This window comes from Heloderma suspectum, chromosome 5 (assembly GCF_057233095.1).
Source record: "Heloderma suspectum isolate Gila_16-S chromosome 5, 16-S_ref, whole genome shotgun sequence".
In the NCBI taxonomy this organism is placed as follows: Eukaryota; Metazoa; Chordata; class Lepidosauria; order Squamata; family Helodermatidae; genus Heloderma; species Heloderma suspectum.
In genome coordinates, this window is record NC_139462.1 from 101,169,084 (window position 1) to 101,183,262 (window position 14,179).

Sequence of the window (14,179 nt, forward strand, 5' to 3'; positions counted from 1 at the left end):
CTTTTCCTTCCCTAGCATTGTTGCTGCTGCTGCTGTGCCTTCAGCATCACTGCCTCTCCACGCTGGGGAGGGTTGAAATCAGAATGCAACTGGCAGAATTCAACCCGAGTAGCTTTACCGGTTGAATGTCTGCTGGCATGTCCGTCAAGAAAAAGGTAACAAGCAACCCTGTCTGGACGATGGCAGATTCGTATGGAGTGGATAGCAAAATGATTCATGAACAATAATTCTAAAGGGGCTAGGCCCTCTCTTTTCTCTCCAGTTCACTTATCCTCTAGTAAATATCAATCAATCCTCCCATACGCTGCATCCCATCTGTTTAATTTTCTGAAAAAGCATAGTAGGTGTTTTCTCGGTATCTATAGTGGTTGCTAGTGTGCACTGGACAGGGCCGGCCCTACCATTAGGCAGAGTGAGGCAACTGCCTTAGGCAGCAGATTGCCCCAAGCTGTTCCTCCTGAGTCCCCCAGTCCCTCCCATCTGTTGGAGGGCAGACCTGCATATGCCACATGGCCTGTTCTGTTCCCCACCTGCAAAACTAGCCTGCTGCCTTAGGTGTGGTGGATGATATTATCCTGTCAACTGCCAGTCCAGATAGATTCTGTGTGAGGAATAGGGAGGGGGCGCCATCTTGTCCTTTGCCTCAGGCAGCAAAATGTCTTCATCCAGCCCTGGCACTGGATGTGCATTGGACCTAATATCGGGGAGACAAATATTGTTATGTGAATAGACTAGGACCAGGGAGACCCAGGTTCAAATCCCCACTCAACACTGAAATTCCTTGGGTGACCTTTGGCCTGTAGTTACTGCTCTGTGAATGGTGGGGGTGGAGGGGGGATGGATGGGAAACCTGGAGAGGTGCCAGTCACAGAGTTTCTGAAACTGTGGTCCATGGACCACGGGTGGTCCAAGAGCAATATTGAAGTGATCCATGGAAGATTACAAAACAGTTGAGGATATCTGTACTTGGCCCTGCACTTGTTTTCCCCATCCCCACCTCCCAATGACAGAGATCGAGGCCATCTTGACTAGGACTGGATTTTCTTGATATGGCAGTGTTCAGTCTACTAATTTTCCCCATAAAAATTACCAATTAAAGAGGCCCTTCTCATTGGCCTGGCCTAAGGCCCATGATTTTCATAATATAGCATTTTGACAATGATGCCAAAAATGCCATTTCTCTGGAGAAAAACATGTTATGTAACTATGATTTGTGCATGTACTTTGATTTGTAGAACAAGTTTTTTTTTATTCTAGTAGTCCATCGAGACCCCCAACAATTTTAAAATGGTCTGCAAAAAAAGAAAAGACAAAAACAATAGTTGGAGAACCACTAGTGTAAACAATGCTCATCTAGATGGGTTTGACTCAGTACAAGGAAGGCTCTTTTGTTTCCATATTCTTCCTTCCTCACCCATGTGTCTAGGAGTGGGGCCTAAAAACAAATGCTGAATGCAGGTGATGTTTTCCTAGGAATGGAAGTGAGAGCATTTTAAAGCAGAGGTCTTCTGAAGAGAAAGAAGAAAGCAGGGAAGGAGGCTAACTCCGTAGGGATATATAAAGAGAGATGACTTAGCCCTGTTGTTATTATTGTAAACATCCATTCAGGAGATGACATTCCAGTGGAAAGTCCACAAAGCTTTTGACCCTGGTTTTTATCTGCATGGGTGGGAAACCTGTGGCCTTCCAGATGTTTTGCCCTACATCTCCCCTCCCTTATCATTGGCTATGCTGGCTAGGGCTGATGGGAGTTGTAGGGCAAAACATCTGGAGGGCCACAAGTTGCCCACCCATAATCTAAGGGTTAAAAAATGTCTAGCTTAAGAAACGCCATCAGTTAGCACTGTAAGTACGTTAAGTGCTGCATGTGCATAGCTCAGTCCAGGCTTACAATGTTAGTAGGGACACAATTGCCATGGGCTGTATAAAATGTGTCAGCTTATGGCATTTGCTGAATTAGCCTAATAAATTCCCTGCCAGTCCAGCTGCAAAGAGGAGCAGCCACTGCCAGAGAGAAAACAGAAATAATGTGAAGTCAATGCAATGATTCTTTGTTCCTTGTGGCAACCGCCCCCCTACACACACACACACACACAGACATAAAGCACTGCTGTGAGGAGAGGGGGTGGTGCTGGCAGCTCTCTCCTTACCAAGCGTGCAGTGAAGGGAGAGCTTGAGGACTCAAAGGGGGCTCTCCAGGTATGATCACCTGTATTTGCTGTTGGAACCAGGGGCTGATGCCAACAGAATATGCAGTCATGCATAATGCGTGAGCCAGCCCTTAAAGTCATTTAAATCCATTAGACCTGAGCAACTGTACAGTTGCAGCTAAAACTGCATGTTAACGTCATGTGCTGAAACCTTAGCTGCCACTTCTGTACAAACCAGCAGGGGGAAAGCAATTTGTAGTGGAAAAGTAGCAGACTGAAGCATGCTTGACCATTCTCTGACCTTCCACTTTTCCCCTGCCACTACCTCCTCCATTTGCTTTCCTCCCCAGCTGGGGTTTCAGACTCACATTTCCTTCACAAGTTTGGACTCCCAGCTAAGGGTGAAGCAGCTGGGAAAAGTCACTGCAAGAGGAAAAGCAGCAGTTGGGAAAGGGTTAAGCACCCTCCTCTGATCAAGTATTCCTACTACTATTACTGTGACCTACTACATTCTGTATATGTATATAGGCAGAAATGCGTATTTCCAGCTTATGTCCCCCTGATTTCAGTTGAACTTTTGCATGTCTCACTTCCTCTGGATTGCATCTGTTCTATTCAGTGGGATCAAGTTGCTTGCATTCAAGTCTATTGGCTTGATTGTTTAGGCAGATGTGCTGTACATTTTATTAAATCCATGTTTTATTAAATCCATGTGGATCAGGTTGCTTCTCTCAAGAAACCAAACCATGTATCACAGCCTCTGCCATATACTGCAGAAAATGAGCCTGACATTTAAAATGCCAGAATCTATGGAACAATACATCCCAGTCAGCCCACAGTGGGTTGTATCCAGTATTAGTCTTACTTAGAGTACACCAATTGAAATGAATGGGACTTAAGTTATGCTAACATTGGATACAAATCATTGCTTTTGCACTACCATTTTCATCCCCGCCCCGCCCCGCCAAAAAAAAACGGTGATGGAAGGAAGAATAAAAAGAATGGCATTTAATTCAGTTTATTCCTAGGACAACCAGATAAGAACAGAGAGGAGGACTCCTGGACTTTTCAACCATTGCATACAAGAAGGGATTTTGGCTGATGCAACTTATTGTGCTGGGGTAAGAAAAGCTGCACCTGGTCAAATTTCCACCTGCCCAGCCATTAAAGTTCTAGCATCACTATTCTCCTTGGCATCTGGTCAGCCTATTTATTACCTTTGTTTCACTACGCGGGGTCAGGAACTTACATTTCTGAGTTGCCTGCCTTGTCTGCCAATATCCTGATGTGACTATTTGAGGTGGATGGGGTGGGGGAGGGAGACAAAAGGGATGGGAAATAACCTTAAGAAAATGTTCACATGTTAGTGTCAAACACTGAGAGAAAGGCCAAAAAGACGAGGGAGGAGGGGAGTTTGAAGAAAAGAACAAAGCTGCCTGTCAATTAGTCTAGGTGAAGCTGAAGCTAATGGATCCTTGGCCAGAAGAGATGAAACGTGGAAAGAAAAGAGCCAGGAATACAAACACAAAAAGGAGGACATTAATTGTGCAGCTAAAGCTTTGGATGCGCGTGCCCCTCCCTCGAACGCAAACAGAGAGACATACAAAAGATGTCCATTGCTCTCTGGAGGGCCACTGCCTGGCACTTGTTTCAGGGATTGTATGGACCCAGCATATCAGATTCCCATAGACCTCATGCACTAGGAGCTTGCCAACCCTTGTAGTTCCCTTAGCCATTCACATGGTTGATGGGAAGGAGCATGCCAGAGCTTTGACTGCTCCACAGGGCAGGTTTTGCACAGCTACAAGGAGAAACATGATCACTGGCCCTCCAGACATTTGGGCCTACAACTCCCATCAGCCCTAGGCAGCATAATCAGTAGTGAGGGACAATGGGAGTTGTAGGCCCAAAACATCTGGAGGGCCACAAGTTGCCCACCCCTGTGGTAGGGGATCACTTTCCCACATAATATATATTCATTCATTACATTTCTATACTGCCCAATAGGCAAAGCTCTCTGGGTGGTTCACAGCATGAGAGGTCATAATATAAAACCTCTAACATTCAAGAATTTCAAACAATTTAAAAGCAAGTTAAAAACAACAAAACTACCAGGATCAAAAGTGTACATAGGCATACTTTCTCTGATACTGGAGGTAGGATATAGCATCATGACTAGTATCTGTTGATAGCCTTCTCTTCCATTAATTCGTTTAACCCCCTTTTAAAGCCATCGTGGTAGCAAATTCTATAATGTAACTATGTGCTGTGTAAAGAAGTACTTCCCTTTATCCTCAGTCTCCCATTAACCAGCTTCATGAGATGATCCCGGTTTTCTAGTATTATGAGAGTGGGAGAAAAATGTCTACCTATCCACTTTCTCCACACCATGCATAATTTTGTACACCTGTATCATGTTTCCCCTCACTTGCATATTCTGTAAGCTAAACTGTCCCAAATGTTGTAACTTTTCCTCATAGGGGAGTTTCTCCTGCCCCCTTGATCATTTTAGTTGCCATCTTCTGCACTTTTTCCAATGCTACAATATCCTTTCTTGAGTTTGGTGATCAGAACAGTACACAGTATTCCAAGTGCGGTCACACTATCAAGTCATATAAGGACAGTATGATATTAGCGGTTTAATTTTTGATTCCTTTCCTAATTATGCCTAACATAGAATTTGCCCTTTTCACAGCAGCCACACACTGGTTGACATTTTCATGGGGTTGACATTTTCATCAAGCTGTCCACCACAACCCCAAGATCCCTTTCCTGGTCAGTCACCACTAGCTCAGGTCCCATCAGCTTATATGTGAAATTCCGATTTTTTGCCCCAACAGGCCTCACTTTACACTTGCTTACATTGAACTGCATCTGCCGTTTTGATGCTTGTTCTCCCAATTTGGAGAGATCCTTTTGGACCTCCTCGCAATCCCTTTTTGTTTTACCCTAAATAATTTGGCATCATCAGCAAACTTGGCCACCTCACTGTTCACTTTTAATTCTAGATCATTTATGAACAAGTTGAGTTATGAACTTGAAAGTAAGTCCTCCTGCAGCCACCACCAATGGAGCTTAATCCCAGCAGGGTTAACATGCATAGGATTTGTAGCTTGGATACAAATTCATGTGTAGGATTTGTAGTATAGGTGAAAAAGAAGCCTTCTCTTTCCAGACAAGCTTCCCATGCTTTGGACTGTGACTAAAGAACCAAACTAAGATTGTGGGAAGCAGCATTACAGATGAGTTCCTGACCTCTGGGTATATTTCATAAGTGAGTGGGAAATTGCTTGATCACCCCCAAATATCTGACAACATTGGCTCCATCACCCCCCCCCCACTCCAGCACACCTGCATTTCTTCTGTTTGCAAGTGATCAAAGTGCTTACTTTACCATGAAGCAAAATGTGCTGCTTCTTTTTTAATATGTTGCAATCTGCCTTGGGGAGTTTAATCCTGATAGGCAGCCTATAAATACCAAAATAAATAAGTGAATAAAATGGAGTTGCTTCCAACAATAAAGTCCAGAGTTCTAAATGGCCTTATGTGCCATTTTAAAGCGGGGCTGCACAGCCTGTGGTCCACCGTGCTAAATGCAATCCAACAGGTCTGAAATAGTAGCTCACCGAGGCTTTTATTAAAGTCCTGCAGTTTAAGGGCTAAACTGCATGCTATGTTAAATGCATAGCATGTAGGTGATCACAACCTTTTTTTTTTCACCTTTGTGTAACTGCACATGGATAGGGGAGTTAAACCTTCTCAGCCAGCCACTTTTTTTCTTGTAAATTTATCCCCACCCCCACCCTGCCCCACTTAAGAAAGGGGTAAAAACCTCAATTGGTGCCAATGCTTGCTTGGAAAGCACATGGGATACACACCATACATGGATGATTTTGTAGTTGTTCTGACCTGAGCAGGAGTTCCCTTTCCTGTAAAGGCCCCCTCTAGCTTATAAGGAAGAAGACACTCTCCTAATTGCTGATATCAGAAAGCATACAGTTTTCTGTAGTAATGGTGGATGGAGAACCACCAGTTATGTGCATTGGATAGGACCCATTTTTGACAACAACAACAACCTGAAGATGTGAACCCACTTTTCTGTGTGGCCCTTGGAACATTTTTACTTGTGAGGCTTAAATCCATTTTTTGCATCCTTCAACCTGCCATGCAAATGGAAACCTCACATTGGCTAGAATGCCCATTTGATTTTAGTAAGGCTCCTTCTGCTGCAAAGACATGTACACACATGTGCCCAAAGAGTGGGTGAGAGGCTCAAACAATTAATGGCATTTTCCCCAATCAATCTATGATATGATGTAAATTTAAAACTTACTTTAGATTGAATGTACACTGGATTTCTCTCCCACATCCAGTCCTGCATATTCAAAAGGCCTAATTTAAATGAATTGTTATAGGTTGCGGGAACTTTCACTCCTGTGTTTGTTGTTTATTCAGTCAGTCGCTTCCGACTCTTTGTGGCTTCATGGACCAGCCCATGCCAGAGCTTCCTGTCGGCCATCACCACCCCCAGCTCCCCCAAGGTCGAGTCCGTCACCTCCAGAATATCATCCATCCATTTTCACTCCTGTAGTTGCTCCCATATGACTAAGTGCAGCTCCCGTTATATTAACATAAAACCTCTCCATACCTTGCTTGGGCAGCTAGTAGTTCCCAGTCATGTGAGGTTTAGGATGTACTCTTATCTACACACTTACCTGGAAATAAGTCTCATTGAACTCCAGTGGAGGCTGGTGGGTCCGATTTTGGTGGGGCTGTGATTCCATTCTGGGTATTAGAACTCTAAAGGAACTATCCAAGGTGCTGAACCCATTAGTCCCACTAAAATTGGAGGCACCAGTCTCCACTGCTGAGCTCAATGGAACTTACTTCTGAGTAGACATGGCTAGGATTATGCTGTAAAGATAATTTATAATGGGTCAAACATTGCACAAACAATGAGAAAAAGGTACAAATGCACTTATTAAGTGCCATCTACCAAGGGTGTGAAAATGTCTCCAATTGATTAAGAAAACGATTCCTGAACATTTGACATTTTGTTACAGCTATTCACACATGAACACAAACGGAGCCAGAGGAGTTAGAATAAAAGTGATTTCATTGTCAATGGTAAAAACCTCCTATCTGGAATCTCTGCAGCCTGATCTAATTCAGATTCTGAGAGATAGAAAGCAGCTCCTGATTCCTGAACAGCTTTCACTTTGGCATATGCTGTTTTCCTTGGTATAACCATGTAAATCATCAACCTTTATTTTTTTTTTTAAAAATAAACATTTTAAAAAGACAGAAAGAGATTGATTAGATGAAAAATCAAGGGTGACATGTGAGGAAATAAATACCAGGAGATAATTATAGCCTTGGGGTAAGATTTGACACAACCTCCAAGATCCCCTTCTTCTCTCACACACACACTCATTTAAAGATATGATTAACTAAGAACAGTCCCTTCTGAAAATGGTTCCCAGTTAATTTTGTTCAGCCAAAAAAAAGTATCCTGGCCTTAACAAAACTTCAAAACTGCAGTCTTTTAAAAGACTTTTAAAAGTAGGCCACTGTGGCATACACACACAGTAGTTTTAATGATTGCTTATGAGACTGCTGAGGCATAGTCTTATGTACGCTTACTTGGTACATAGCCCCATGGAAATCAATGTGATTTACTTTCAAGAAAAGATGGATGAGGGGATTGAAGAGAGGGTAAAAAGGATCTGACTGGTTGACATGGAAGAGTTGGGAGTAGGGTATTTATTTCCAGTCAAAATAGGGCTGCTTTGCATGCAGACAAAGCTGGAGAGGATGGAGTCCAACTTGGCATGCAAATGGTCCCAGGTTCAACCACTGGCATCTCCAGTTAAAAGGGTCAGGTAGCACAGAGGGCTAAAACAGCTTGAGACACCCCCCCCAGCTGTTGTCCATCCAAATAGTCCAGCTATCCCCAACCAGGCACCTTCCAGATGTGTTGGACTACAATCCCCATTAGCCCATGGCTGGGGGATAATGAGCACTGTAATCCAACGCATCTGGAAGGCGCCCAGTTGGGGAAGGCTGGAATAATCGTTTGATGCCCTGTAAGCAGTGGAGGCTGATGGCTCCAATTTCGGTGGGGCTGTAGAACCATTCTCGGTTTCAGTCAGAACCAGACGGAACTCTAAAGGAGCTATCCAAGGTGCTGAACCTATTGGATCGCTCAAGGTGCTGAACCTATTAGATAGCTCCTTTAGAGTTCTGGCTAGTTCTGACTAAGAATGGATTCATAGCCCCACCGAAATCGGAGCCACCAGTCTCCGCTGCCTGTAAGGAAGCTTCATTTATAGCGCAGATCATGAGCTCAGCATTAGAGGGCGGTTGTTTCCATCACTGCTCGCTATGGCATTGTGCTTCTTTATTGTAATTTCTTAAAAAAAAAAAAATGCACCGGACTCCAAACGAAAATAAAACTTCTCACCTCCAGCCCCCACCCCCCGCGTGAAGTGGCTTCCACGCGTGACTTCGCTTCTCTTGCTCCAAGCGCCTTCTTCCATTGGTGAAGGGGCGCCCGATGCTCCGATCAAAAAGCGAATTTAAAATCCACCCGGTTTAAATCTGCAGTTAATCGAGCGCTGGCGCCTGGCAGTGGATAATCGATCCACTCCTAGTTCACCCCACCCCACTGAAATCGAGGGACATGTCCGGGCTAACTTCCTTGGAGAAGGACCCGAGAGAGCTGGAGCCCAAAGGAAGAAGAGGAGAGCAGAGTATAATGGATGGACCATGGACTCAGGACGGACAGATGTGGTTTTGGTACTTGAGCAGAAGTCCGCCAGATTTTTCTGTCTGCTCCTTCATCCTAATTTCTACCTCCTTCCAGTGGAGGGTGGTGGTTCCGTTTTCAGTGGAGCTGTGAATCCACTCTGGGTTTCAGTCAGAACCAGTCAGAACTCTAAAGGAGCTAGCCAACCCATTTTGAGGATAGGGTTCAGCACCTTGGATAGCTCCTTTAGCGTTCTGACTGAAACCAGAGCGGATTCGCAGTCCCGCTGGCATCGGAGGCACCAGCCTCCATCGCACCTTCCATTTCCTCCACACATCCCAGTCAATCCCAGCGCTTGATGACCCCCGAAGCACGCGAAAAGGATCCTTTCAAAGCAAGTCTGAGGCAGCCATCCCAGGCACGCTTCTTTGGGAGTAAAGCCCCTTTGAATTCAGTGGGGCTTACTTCAGAGTAAACATGCGTAGGGTTCCTCAGCAGCACTGCAGCCTCACAACTCGGCCCTGACCTTATTTACTCAGAAGCAAATCTCATTATGTTCAATGGGGCTTACTGCCTGGTAAGTGCGGATAGGATTGCACCGTTCAGCATACTTACTTGAATATAAAGTCCATGTATTTCAAACTTCTGAGGAAACAGGTTTAAAACTGGAGAGAGTTAGAGAATAATCGGGTCAACTTTTAAAAAATCTGTTTTTGTACTGGTGTCACAAATGTTCGGTTGGTTTGATTTTCTCTAATATTTAAATTTAGGTTGCAATCTTATACACACTTACCAGAAAGTAAGTCCCGGTGGGATTTCTGAGTTGTCGTGCATAAGAATAATATTCATTCCTATGCATATAATTAGGAATTACATTTTCTCCCAGATTTTTCTACGATCTTTGAAAGGATCTTTCTTCATCATCCGTGGGTCTTCGTTACTGAGCTTCTCCTTTTATAGCAATCCCAAAGGTTGACAATAATTTCCTGGTTCTATCGATCCTGCTACGCAGCTGGTTAAGAGAAGGCAAGATGGAGGCGGTATTGATATACCCTGTGAACAGCATGGATCAGATCATCACGATAGTATACAACATGTCTCTGTTTTGAATAATAACTAAATTGTCCGATTTTAACAATTGCTTTCCAGCTCATGTCCCGCTAATCATCCACATCCATTTTATATGTTGCATGTAAACATTTGCAGAGCTGGTGATGCCTTCGCCCAGGTAGATGCTTTCCTCCGTTCATCCGCTAGAGGGCACCGCTCTCCTCTTTTCCGGGCTGTAAATTGATCAAGGCAGAAGCCCAAGATAATTAGTTTTATGTATATAATATTCGATCATGAAATATTCTTTGCCTTATCCTAGGATAGGGAGTCTGTAATATATGTTAAAACGGTTAATTTTTTTATTATCTCTCCGAATTGTTTTACCAGTCCTGGCCCCCCAAATTATTGTAGCATCCACTGAAAATGCAGGCAATGTAAGCAATGTTAAATCTAATTTTTTCCTGTGCAAAACCTAATTAACCATTAAAAAAAAAAAAAAGGTTAACGCCAGCGCCTGAGACGGTTTTTGTTTAATAATCCTATTACTGACGGCTCATCATGTATAAAATGGTGCTGTAGGATGCAAAATTTTCCACTTGTTTGTGGGAGAAATGTATAAGCACAGGAGGCAGGCAGGGCAGTGGGCGATGGAAGGCACACGCCTCAAATGTAAGTAGTCGTTCTCCCCCCACCCCACCCCACCCCAGACTTTGCTTTTATTGCCGTCAAAACAGGAATGTTATGTCTGCTCCTGGAGAGGTCTCCAAATATCCTGCCCGGGACCGGGGCTGTTTTGTCTTATTTTTGTTTTCCCTGCAGAGCAACAAAGCTGATGCCTCGGAGAATAAGGGATCTCGAGGCTCAACGCGGTTTTGGATTGGGTTTTTTCCTTTTCTGGGAAGAGGGGGGCAAATTATGTATATAGTTTGGAGACCTTTCCCCCCACCCCCTAGCATCCATTCAACTGCACCGTCCGGCATAATCGTCGGACTGAACGTGTAGCCATCGAAAGAGTTTAAGGCTGCGGTCCATATTCTAGGCACTGACTTAGGAGCAAGTTCCATTGAACTCAGTGGAATTTGCTTACGAGATAAGAACTGGCTGCTGCCAAACGACCTGCTCTGCGAGTTTCGCTTTTCAGATCCGAAGGGTCGCAAGAACTTTAACTAAGCATCTGTCAAAGTAGTGCTTAAAAAAAAAAAAAAATCCACTATCTGTCAATCCGCCCAAAATCTATCCAAACTTTGGGTCTTCTCTCCCTTTTCTTAAAGAGCCCAGACATTTCGATCTCTGTGCGTATTTCACAGTCCGTCTTGGTCCCGAGTCATACACTTACAGTGCAATCCTAGGCATATCTACTCAGAAGTAAGCCCCATAGCCTTCAATGGGACTTACTCTCAGGTAAGTGTGTATAGGATTGTAACCCTACAAAGGAAAATAAATTTACCCCACTTAAAAATTCGATAATGGGTTGGTAGCGCTATTTTTTAAGGAAGGAAGAGAAAGAAAGACAGACAGACTGACAGACTGGCTTTTGTAGTTTTATTAATTTATATTTTATATTTATATTTATTTCAAATATTTTTAACCCGGCTTTCGGGGCGCGTTGTAGTCTTATTTTCAAAAGGTGGTTATACGTACACTCACACGGAGAAAGAGAGAGGACTACATATGTGAATAACAAAACAGATTTCTCTTTGCCTTGGAAATAGAACGGAATTCGTGCCATCCCACCATCGTTGTGTAGAATGTAAAGCGGGTTAAGACAGGTACAAGACCCATCTTCCGCAGACTAAACATCAAACCTTCCATCTCTTAGTCCAGATTATTTATTTCCGGTGTAGATTTAGATCATTAGGAGAGGGACGTTTCTGGGGGGAGGGGTGTTTTACCTCTCCTAAACCGGCCAGGGCTCAGTGTAAAAAAAAAAAGATTATTTTATCACGCTGATGTCAAATACCTACTGGATGAGGTTCTCTTTTTTTGGTAAATAAAGAAAAGTCCCTTACACGATGATTCTAAATACATTGTTGGTTGGGTTTTTGTTCCGCCTTTTGTTTTAACCCGTAGAAATCATTGACGGTTTGAGATGTAAAGGTAGAGGCGGCTGGGCAACAAGCCTTAAAGGAGGTATTTCGGTGCGGTGTGCGTGGGGTTGTTGGTTGGTTGGTAGAGTGGGTGGGTGGGTGTTGCTGTAACGTGCCCCTACGGCGAGAGAATTCGGACTTCGGGAGTGCATTCCCTGCGATCCCGTTGAAAAGAAGCAGTCCCGGGTTATGTGAAGTGGTTTGTATAGAAACGAGAAATCGCTACTAAAAGGGAACCCATCTTCTCCTCTTCACCTCCAGCATGCGGAAGAAATTGGGGAGGGGGGCTTTGTTTTGGGTGTGTTTTTCTTTTTAAACTGCTGTTGATGCTGTTTTCGCCCCACATTTCTGCATCCGAGGCAAGCGCTCTGCTTTCACCCAAGCGGGAGCAATTATTAAGGAAAGGCGACTTTCTCGCGGGTCCCGCGTTGGCTCCTCTCCTTCGGGCCCATCCGAAAACGGATCCATCTGCGGGTAGCGGGGCGTTTAAAGGAGGTTTTCCTCCCCTCAGCCCCAACCCCCTTTTTCCCTCTTGAAGGGAAACGCGGGACGGAAACAAAAGGCTGCCATTCACACGAGAAGTCAAAGGCGCTAAAGAGGGGAGGGACATCAAAAGCGCTCCCCAAACAGGAATCCGGGTCCAATCGGGGCAAAAGAGGAGAGAGAAGGGAAAGGGGAGAGGGAAAGAAAACGAATTCGTTTCTTTATCTCCAAAAAGAATAAGGAAAAGTCCTAAAGCAAACAGACAGAAGAGAGAACGCGAGGGTGTTTTTTTTTTTTTTGCAGGGGTGGGAGGTTCATACCAAAAGGATGAAGGGAGAGAGGGAGGGAGGGAGAATAAAGAAACAATCTTATGAATGTATTTCCTAGATTTTTTTTTTTTAAGAGAAGAAAGACGAGAGAACAACAGCTGCTTCTGCGCTAGACTCGGCCGTCCCCTGTGATGAGCCTTTTAGCGACATCTGGTTAAGCATTTCTGGCAGTGCCGGTTGGAGCGTCCTTGGAACACCAGAAACGCGGGCCCAGCGGACTCGCTGTTAGTCGATTAAAAACACAAACCAAAAACCTATTCTCTAACTGGCCTCCATTCTAAAGTGGATCGGCATATATTTAATATAAGTTTTGTGGGGGAGGGGGCGGCGGCGGGGGAGTCTATGGGATCCCTCTGAAGAAATGTGACTCAAGAGGAATTTGCGTTTTTTCAAAACGAGAAATAAACCGATTTGTGACTTGGTGCCTTTGTGTTCATGGTGTTGGATTCGGATTTGTGCGGCTTTGTCGATTTGACCATCTGGCAGAAATACAACGAAATCCCCCTGCCCGTTTTCGGATGGGCCCGAAGGGGGCAGTTTTTACCCTATAAGACTAATTAAAGAGTCCTACGGGTGGCTAAAAGTCTTTTCGAAATCTCGGTGGACAGCCAAAATTTCAGCACTTTTTAAAAAAACCATTTCCATGGGAGCATTATGAGCGCGGGTCTAGCGCAGAAATTCCCCGCACCCTTTATAAGGGAAGTCAGTTTGATTGGACTCAGTGGGTTGTATCCAATGTTATGTTAGTCCTATGTAGAGTACAGCCACAGAAATGAATGGGACTTAAGTTAGACAGACTAACATTGGATACAACCCAGTACTAGGACTTTACTTTGGAGTGGGCCAACATAGAATCAGGCGATAAATATCTCCTGCTGAAACTTCTTCCATTCCAATGGGAAATGTATTGTTCAGTCAGAACCGGTGCGTGTTACTACTACAGACCGGTGTAACCTCTAATGTGAGTGGGAAAGATGCGAATGACTAAGGCAGCTGCTTCTGTGGCTAGAAGTACAGGACGCGTTACGCTCTTCCCCTCTCCAGTCACAGATCCCGTTGAGGATATTCGCTGTCTCCTTCAGACGTTAATTTATACACGGGGAAAAAACACTATCTACATCGAAATGTAAGGTCAGGAGGAGACTGGATTTCCATCAGGTGACAGGAATCTTCGTTTTGCCAGAGGAGAAGGCTTCTGGGAAGGTAGAAATTCGGGGCTCGTTCGTCGGGTCCAGATGCACAGTTTGTTTGTGTGGAAAGACTTAGATTGAAATTGACTGGTCCCGACTGAGGCTTAAATCCAGCCTCGGCAACATCATCTGGTTATGAATC